The sequence below is a fragment of the Myotis brandtii genome, unplaced genomic scaffold (genome assembly GCF_000412655.1).
Source record: "Myotis brandtii unplaced genomic scaffold, ASM41265v1 scaffold305, whole genome shotgun sequence".
NCBI lineage: Eukaryota > Metazoa > Chordata > Mammalia > Chiroptera > Vespertilionidae > Myotis > Myotis brandtii.
In genome coordinates, this window is record NW_005361652.1 from 179,047 (window position 1) to 188,239 (window position 9,193).

Genomic DNA, 9,193 nt, shown 5'->3' on the forward strand with positions numbered 1-9,193 from the left:
AAGATCCTTGCTTTTCATTTCCTTGAATACTTCATGCCATTCCCTTCTGGCCTGTAGAGTTTCTGATGAGAAATCAGGTGTCAGCCTTATGGGAGCTCCTTTGTAGATAACAAATTGCTTTTGTCTTGCTATCTTCAAGATTATCTCGTTGTCTTTAATTTTTGGCATTTTAATTGTGATGTGTCTAGGTATGGGCCTATTTGGGTTCTTCTTGCTTGGGACTCTCTGTGCGTCCTGAACTTATGTGACTTTTTCCTTCACCAGGTTAAGGAATTTTTCTGCCTAGTGTTCTTCAAACACTTTCTCATCACTTGCTTACATTTTCTCCTTCTGGCACACCTATTATGTGAATACTAGAGGCCCAGTGCATGAAATTCATGCACTGGGGGCGGGGAAGGTTCCTCAGCCCCGCCTGTGCTCTCTTGCAATCTGGGACCCCTCTGCAGGCATCCCTCTCTCAATCCGGGATCCCTCGCTCCTTACTGCTCACCTGCTTGCTCCTTACCACTTGGCTCGCTGCTCCTTAGCACTGCTATGGAGGCAGGAGAGGTTCCTGCCACCGTTGCTGTGCTCGTCAGTCATGAGCCTGGCTTCTGGCTGAGTGGTTGCTCCCACTGTGGGAGTGCACTGACCACCAGGGGGCAGCTTCTGTGTTGATAGTCTGGTCCTGGTGGTCAGTGTGCATCATAGTGACTGGTCGTTCGGGTGTTCTGCCATAACGGTCACTTAAGCTTTTATTATATAGATAGATTGTTATGTTTCATGTTGTCCCACAGCTTCCTTAAGCTGTCCTCCTGTTTTTTAATTGTTTTATTTTTCTTTTTGGTTCTCTGATTGAGTGATTTTTCTACCCTGTCTTCTAACTCACTCATCAGATCCTCGGCTTCCCCTAATCTGCTATGTACTCCTTCCGCTGTGTTCTTTATGAGGGTTATGTCATTCTTCATAGTTACTATATCTTTCCTCATGCTGTTGAGCATCTTTGTCACCATTATTCTGATCTCTATGTCTGATGAATTTATCTCCATTTCATTTAGTGCTTCTTCTGAAGAATTCTCTTGTTCTTTATTTAGGGTGTTTTTTTTCTCCCCATTTTGGCTGCTTGTTTGGGTTTATGTCTGTGTATTAGGTAGATTTTCTAGGAGTCCCAATCTCCAGTGCAGGACAATGTCAGACACTTTTTATGACTGGCCCTAAGTAGCATTTGGAGCTATCAGCAATCCATAGTTTGTGGCTCCCTCTGCTGGGGTTGGGTATTTTGGAAAGGACCAAGATGTGCACCAGGATCTGCTTTTCCTAACCTCTGGCCCAGAAGGAGATCAGGCAGAGACTCAAAGCCTCCAGAGATCCTCCTCTGCTTGTAGTCTGATTGTTATCAGCCTTGCTTAGCCTCAAGCTATCAACTGTATGGTGGGGCAAGAGTTCTACCAATAGGGTGGGGCAACTGTTTTCCCCTCAGTAAAAAAGCACCTGGATAGCAAATGCCTTTGGGAGGAAGATCTCCTCTGGATCTTGAGGGAATGGCTCAGCACAGGAAACTGGAGTGGCTGCCCTCTAAGCACCAACCCCAGAGCCCCAACCTTGGACTCTCCTTTAGGAAACAGGCCTCTGTGATCCATCTTCAGCATAGTCAACTTTTAATGGAAACAGTTACTGAATTTCCCCCAGGGCAAACAGGATATAGGGAGGAGGGAAGAGGATATAAGAACAAAGAACTTTGTATGTGAGCCAGCATCATGGTGGAAACCCACGAGGTGCCTGCCTCAACTAGACAGGGGGAGGTGGACACAACTAGAAAAGGCCTCAGCCCATTAAAAAAAATAACCCAATAATAGACAATAAAATGTAGGTGACATATGAGGAAACTGTTAACCCCATAGTACTCATCTAATGAAGAACCAGAGGAGGGACTCTCGCACCTTAGGGCTAAATGGGCTGTGATCATGACTCCATTTGTGCCTGTACAACTGGACAGACACCAGGTCTTCCAAGGACATATTAAAACTTTCATTTTTGCCATACTTCTGTCTCCAAGTCCATTATTTGAATTTGAACAGGTGAACATTTCTCATACTCCTCACACTCCATTCTACTCTGCCCTCCCTCTATTGGAGCCCTCCGTGAGTAGCTGCACATGAAATTTTGGGCATTGGCCCTTTAAGAAGGTGCCTGCATTTCCAGCCATCTCTCTCTGGCAGACAGCAACCTTGCTGCTTTTCACAGCCAGATGTTAGGTGGGAACTTTCTCAGTTCTGGTTCTCTGTACTGAGGAGCCCAGCTTGGGGTTTAGACCCATGAGTTCTCAGTAGGAACCCCCCATAGCTGAGATATCCCTCCAGACTTCAGCTTCTATCCGTGTGAGCTCAGCCAGCCCTTGCACGCCTCTGCACTTCCTACCAGTCTCTATTCTACTTTCCATCTTTGGTTATCATGGTTCTCTCCAGCTAGTCCTCAGTTGATTTTTCAGGGTAGTTCTTCTGTATTTTAGTTGTATTTCCAGTTTGGCCCTGGGAGAGTGTCATTGTAGCTTCCACTTACTTCACCATCATTTTGGAATCTCTCCACTTCTTTTCTGCTACTGTGCCCTCTCATCTGCACCACCTGCACTGTGCACTCCTCATCCCCGCCCCCAATCATCACTTCTACAGACCCTGCATAGTATGTTTGTGGAAAGAGTAGGGGAAGTTATGGAGTACGATCATGGTTTGGAGAAAGAAAAAGTGCAAAGTCAGAAAAACAGCAATGTCCATTTGGGAAAGAAAAGGGTCCTTATAAATAGCATGTATTATTGAGTTCTATTCTTTCCTCTTTAGGAAAAAGCAAAAACAGCTCTAAAAAATTCTGATAAAGTACAAATAATTATGGCTGATTATACTTGAATTTATAAACCCTATAAAGTGTGGAATAAGAGAGACTCAAGTGCTAACTTATTCCCAAGGAGCACCAGGCTCATTAGGGCAAACAACTTTTCAAGGCCAAAATGCTTTCCTTCTTAAATAATCATTGTGCATGGATGGCAGGGTAAACATTGAATTAATACAATAAGTTGCCTCTCTCATAAGCCAGAAAAGAAAGAGAATATTTATTTCATTTTGTAGTTCTAGAATTCTCTGGTGGTGAGAAAAAGTTACTTTAATCCTTTAAAATCCTTTAAAAGTCCAATCATTTTAAAGTAATAACATACATGTACCTATTCTAGGCCAGCTATCTTAGTTTCTCTGGCGACTTATAGCTAAATCGTAGGAGGAAAACCCCTAAAAGTTCTACATAGCCAGATTAAGAAAAATGAAGGTTCATTACCATTTCTCAATGGTAAAACTGAGAAATTGGTGATCTCTACCTGAAGAATTCAGCCTTTTTTTCTAGGGTTTAGTTTGAAAGAGATGCATGTAGGCTAACTTTTGCACTGAGATTAATCACTGTGGTGCTGAAGTACTATGCATATATTGCTGCAGAATATTATTTACAAAGACCTAGATCAAGTATAACTAATCTTTAACTCCTAGTCTTCTTTCCTTAATTATATCCAAGAGTAAAATATAGATTCTTGGTTTGTACCACATTCTGTAACTCCAATTCAGTGGCAGGTGTACATATATGTGGTAAGGCAGTTATCACCTCCTGTACTAGTTATGATCTGTTTTGATATTTTCTGCACATGTTTAGATATTTAATGAATCACAGTCCAAGGAGAGGTATTTTGAGACATCATCACCTGATTAGGGTCATTTATTTATAGAATATTCATTATTTGGCAATTTGATATTATCTACCTATTTGCAATGAGTAACACATATATTTCCCAAATAAAGTGTCATTTTTTAAGTTCTAGATTTAGATGAAGTAGGGTCCGTCCCACTTTCCAATTTGCAAATGGGATATTTCTTTCAGGTGGGCCCTAATATCCACATACCTACTTTTCCTGGTGAATAATTCTATGATACTCCACACTGCAGTTGATTGAGTATTACTGGTGATATATGCTTCCTCCTTCACCATAAGTAGTCCTAGAATTGTCTATTAGATCCTTGGGGGACTCTTAGATTTAAAACAGAATCAGGAGAAAATCATATGGGAGTCAAAGCAATGTGCAGATGAAAGGACTGCTTTTCTACATTACTTCAAGGGGGGATATTTTTCTGTTGTACCCAGAAGGAAGGGGGAAATAGACCTGCCTGTAGCTTTTACAATAATGAGGGACCATTCAAAACACTGCTGCTATACTAAAATAAATAGTTCCTCTGTTGCTATGGCTTTATAAGTTATCCAACAAACATCTAGAAATACAGCAGCATGTTCCCCAAAAGTTTAGAGATGTTAAAAAACTTTCAATTTATTTATAAGATTTTGTTGCATTACATAGGCTATTGTTTGAAATTATATTTATGCCTTCAGAGATTATGCTTGGAGTTCGTAAGACTTTCCATTCAAGTTCCAATATAAGTCTTTTCCCTTTCTCTGTGATCATGACTGAAGCCACTGGAGAATGATGGATGAACACACACACACACACACACACACACACACACACACACAGTAAGGAGTCAGGGAAATATGATTTGCCACCTTGATAGTACCAAGGAGTTCTGCCAGCTTTGAGATTTTCTATTTTGGCTCTTAGGGAAGTTTTCCAACCACCAGGGTATTCTTTTAAAGGCTCAGACATTAACATATATATAAATAGGAGGGGCCTATTAAATAAGGTAGTTTGACAGCTCCTTCCAAGTGTAATTTCAGAAGGCATGTCAATCATTCATTAATTCATTCAAAGAAACCAAAGTATGTAAAACCCTATTAGGTGATGGAGACACAATGACCAATAAAATAGAGTTCCTGCTCTCAAAAGTCGCTCAGACTAGGTGGAGAGATAAACATTCAATTAAAATAAATATGATGAGAGAGAATCATTGATCGGCTGCCTCCTGCACACCCCCTACTGGGGATCGTGCTCACAACCCAGGCATGTGCCCCTGACCAGAATCGAACCCGGGACCATTCAGACTGCAGGCTGATGCTCTATCCATTGAGCCAATCTGGCTAGGGCATAGACCCCCAATTTTAATTCAGTATGATAATTACTAAAATAGCACTGAAATGAATGACATCAGGAATCCACTCAGGATTGCCTGGAGATGAGCTAGATGAGATCCCTCTCCTCTCACTGAAAGTGGATGCACATGGCCTCAACTTTCCCCAAGACTCTTAGCTACTGAGAAGCTGGCATGACCAGCAACTCTCAGGATAATTGATACCAAAGCTCAGGTCATTTGGTGAGAAAACTCCAGCTCTTTTTGTTCTTCTGACAAAGCTGCTATCTCACTTGCACTATAAAAAGGAAGAGTAAAGGGGCATGGTTTCCTCTCTTGGAGCACAGACCAAATGTGTCCAACTGCATCTGGCCCTTGCACAGTTCTCCTGGGATGCCAGTAGCTAAAAGTTATGATAAGTTATAAAAATTAAAATAGAGCAGTGTGGTTGAGACTTGGCTTAGAGCTGAGTGTCAGAAAGGAGCCAGCCATGTGAAGATGAGGTCAGAAGCATGCCAAGTAAAGAGAGTGGCAAGAGAAAAGGATGGGTGCCAATGGATATGTCTAGAAAGACTTGTATGAATTAATGACTATGGAATCACTTAGCCCAGTGCCTGGTACATAGTAAGCACAATTTAAGTATTTGTTTATTATTCTTTTTATTATTATTATTAAGCTTTTATTGAAGTATAACATAAATACAAAACAATCACAAGTATTCAGTGCCTAATCAACAATGTATCTGGTAACTTGACAATTAAATCATGAACAGAACTTCCCATATATAGAATCCTTGTGCTCTCTTCCATCCCTACCTACCCCCAAGGGTAACCACTATTCTGGCTTCTAACAGTATAGATGGGTGTTGTTTGTTTTTATATAAGTGAAATAATACAAGTTGTGCTTTTTTGTCTCTGACTTCTTCGACTCAAAATTGTTTCTGAAAGTCATCCATGTTTTGGATGTAGTTGTATACTATATTATTCATTTTTTCAGAGAAGAGAGAGGGTTAAGCACACTTCTCAGAGTGAGTTTCCCAGGGAATTGGGGAAATTGTCCATGGAAAAACTATAGACAGCTTAAATAAGGAAGCTTTGCTAGATTTAGCAATAAAACTCCATTCTGTTCTGAGACTCGATAGCAAGATTTGACCAGTAGAGCCACAGTCCTAGACCATAAAATCTAGCTGAAAACATGCTCAAAGTCACCAATCATCTGAGAGATGCAAATCAGAACGACCATGAGGTACCATCTCACACCTATCAGAATGGTTGTCCTTAACAAATCAACAAACCACAAGTGCTGGCAAGGATGTGGAGAAAAAGGAACCCTTGTGCACTGTTGGTGGGAATGCAGACTGGTGTAGCCACTGTGGGAAAACAGTATGGAGTTTCCTCAAAAAACTAAAAATGGAACTGCCATTTGACCCAGTAATCCCACTTCTAGGAATGTATCCCAAGAAATCAGAAACACCAATCAGAAAGGATATATGCACCCCTATGTTCACAGTAGCACAAATTACAATAGCTAAGATTTGGAAACAGCCTAAGTGCCCATCAGCAGATGAGTGGATTAGAAAACTGTGGTATATCTACACAATGGAATACTACGCTGCAGTAAAAAAGAAGGTATTCTTACCACTTGCAACAGCATGGATGGAACTGGAGAGCATTATGCTAAGCAAAATAAGCCAGTTGGAGAAAGAGAAATATCACATGATCAAACTCATTTGTGGAATATAATAAACAATATAAACTAATGGAACAAAAATAGATCCAGAGACAGAGAAGTATGTAACAGACAGTCCAACCTCAGAGGGAACGGAGGGTACGAGAGCAACCAAAGGATTTGTATGCATGCATATGGGCATGGCCTATGGACACATACAGTAGGGGGGCGGGGGCATGTGCTGGGGGATGGGAACAGCCGGGGAGAGATGAATGGGGGGGAAAAGGAGACATATGTAATACTTTAAATAATAAAGATTTTTTTAAAAAGCGAAAATAAAAGCCTTAAAGTGAAAAAATAAATAAATAAAAAGTAAATCTAGCTGGAGCCTTCCTGTTATATTTCTTACCTACATTATCTTTATCCCCCAAAGAAACCTCATACCCATTAGTATTCCCTTCCCCATTCCCTTCCCCACACCCCAGCTCTAACCAAACACTAATCTACTTTCTGTCTATAGATTTACCTATTATGGACAAGACTTTGAATAATTTCTAACACTCTATAAACATTTATTTTGACCATTTTTGATAGTATTCTTATTGCTATTGTGGAAGACAGACTTTTTAGAGGTTCTTACTCTGCCATTACTGCTGAAGTCACCACTCAGTTACTTTCATATTTACAACTCAGCAGCAAGCCCAAACTGGAATGGCAGATAGCACAAGCTTGAGCTGTGGATTTTTGTAATTGTTTAAATTTGCTATATTTTTCTGTGTATGAACTTTAAATTTACATTATGTAAGTTGGTACTTGAAACTATGTAATCTATATATATAAAAAGAAGTTATATGCAAATTAGCCTGGATGTCATAGCAGTCACAACCAGCTCAGGAGGAGGTTGTGTGCGCAGATGGGTGTGAGGGGACTGCTTGCAATGTGAGATAAGCCATGGATGGCACAGCCCCGGAGTGGAGAGGCAGGGGGGCGTGCCCAAACCGCCGATGTCGCCACCTGACCCCAGCAGCCCTGGGAGGGAAGAAGAAGGGATATGTGCCCAAGCCACCACCGCTGCCCGGCCCCAGCAGCCCTGGGAGTGGAGAGGCAGGGGGGCATGTCCATGCCACCATGGCCGCCTGGCCCCAGCAGGCCCGCCTTGTGCGTGAGCTTCTGAGGAAACCTTTTCTGACTGCTCATTGGCTAAGCTCCTGGTATGCCACTCGCAGCGTTCTTGATAACTTGGGTAATAAGAATCCAAGAAGGTTTTCCACCTCACTCCTGGAGGAAAAAACGAAGGTCTGCTGCTGGAGGGGCTAAGAAATGTCATTTCCTGCGCTAGCCGGTTTGGCTCAGTGGATAGAGCCTCGGCCTGCAGACCGCAGGGTCTGGGTTTGATTCTGATCAAGGTCATGTACCTAGGTTGCAGGCTCCTCCCTGGCCGGGGCCCAGGTCAAGGCTCATGCAGGAGGTAACCAATTGAAATGTCCCTCTTACATGGATGTTTCTCTCTGTCTTTTCCTCTCTCTTCCATGCTCTCTAAAAATCAATGGAAAAATATCCTCAGGTGAGGATTAAAAAAAAAAGAAAGAAAGAAATGTCATATCCTATGAAAGAGACATCTTGAAAATGCTTAAAGAAAGTTGTCATTTTTTTCGTGGTGAAGGGACTGCAGTCCGTGTTGATGAAAACACCTTGGCAGCTGGCAATGGTGGCAGCAGCAGGGTGATGGAGTGGTGCCTTCCCCTGATCAGCCCACAGAGGGAGGCCAGACTGTGGGGAGCGGGCCTAAGCTGCCAGTAGGACATCCCCTGAGGGTTCCCAGACTGTGATGAGAGGGGGCAGGCTAGGCTGAGGGACACCCACCTCCATGCATGAATTTCGTGCACCAGGCCTCTAGTTATAATATAAAGATTAGTTACAAATAAAATGTATTATAATTTAAATAATTGATTTTATAAATTAATTCATATAAAAACTCAGGCAATATTTTAAAATTATATAGACCTATCACTGTTTCTATTTAAATTTTCTGAATGAAAAAATAAAAAATAAATCTTCTGAGTGAAGCTTAAGAATGTAAATATTCTTTAGTATTTTAAAAAATCAATATTTTGTGTTGTGATGTCAATGTGAATATATTTTCTGACATTTAAATAATGACTTTTAGAGAGGTAAAACAGAGAGGTAATAATATCTATAACTGTTTAAATAAAAGAAAGTAATCTGATTGATAAAAAATTTTGCCAGCCCATGCCTGTGTAGCTCAGTTGGTCAGAGTGTCATCCCATACATCAAAAGGTCACGGGTTCAATTCTCAGTCAGGGCATATACCCAAGTTGCAGTCTGATCCCCAGTCAGGCCACATGTGGGAGGCAACTAATCAATATTTCTCTCACACATCATGTTTCTCTTTCTCTCTCCTGATCCCTTCCTGTCTCTCTAAAATCATTGAAAGCATATCCTAGGGCAGTGATGGCGAACCTATGACACGCGTGTCA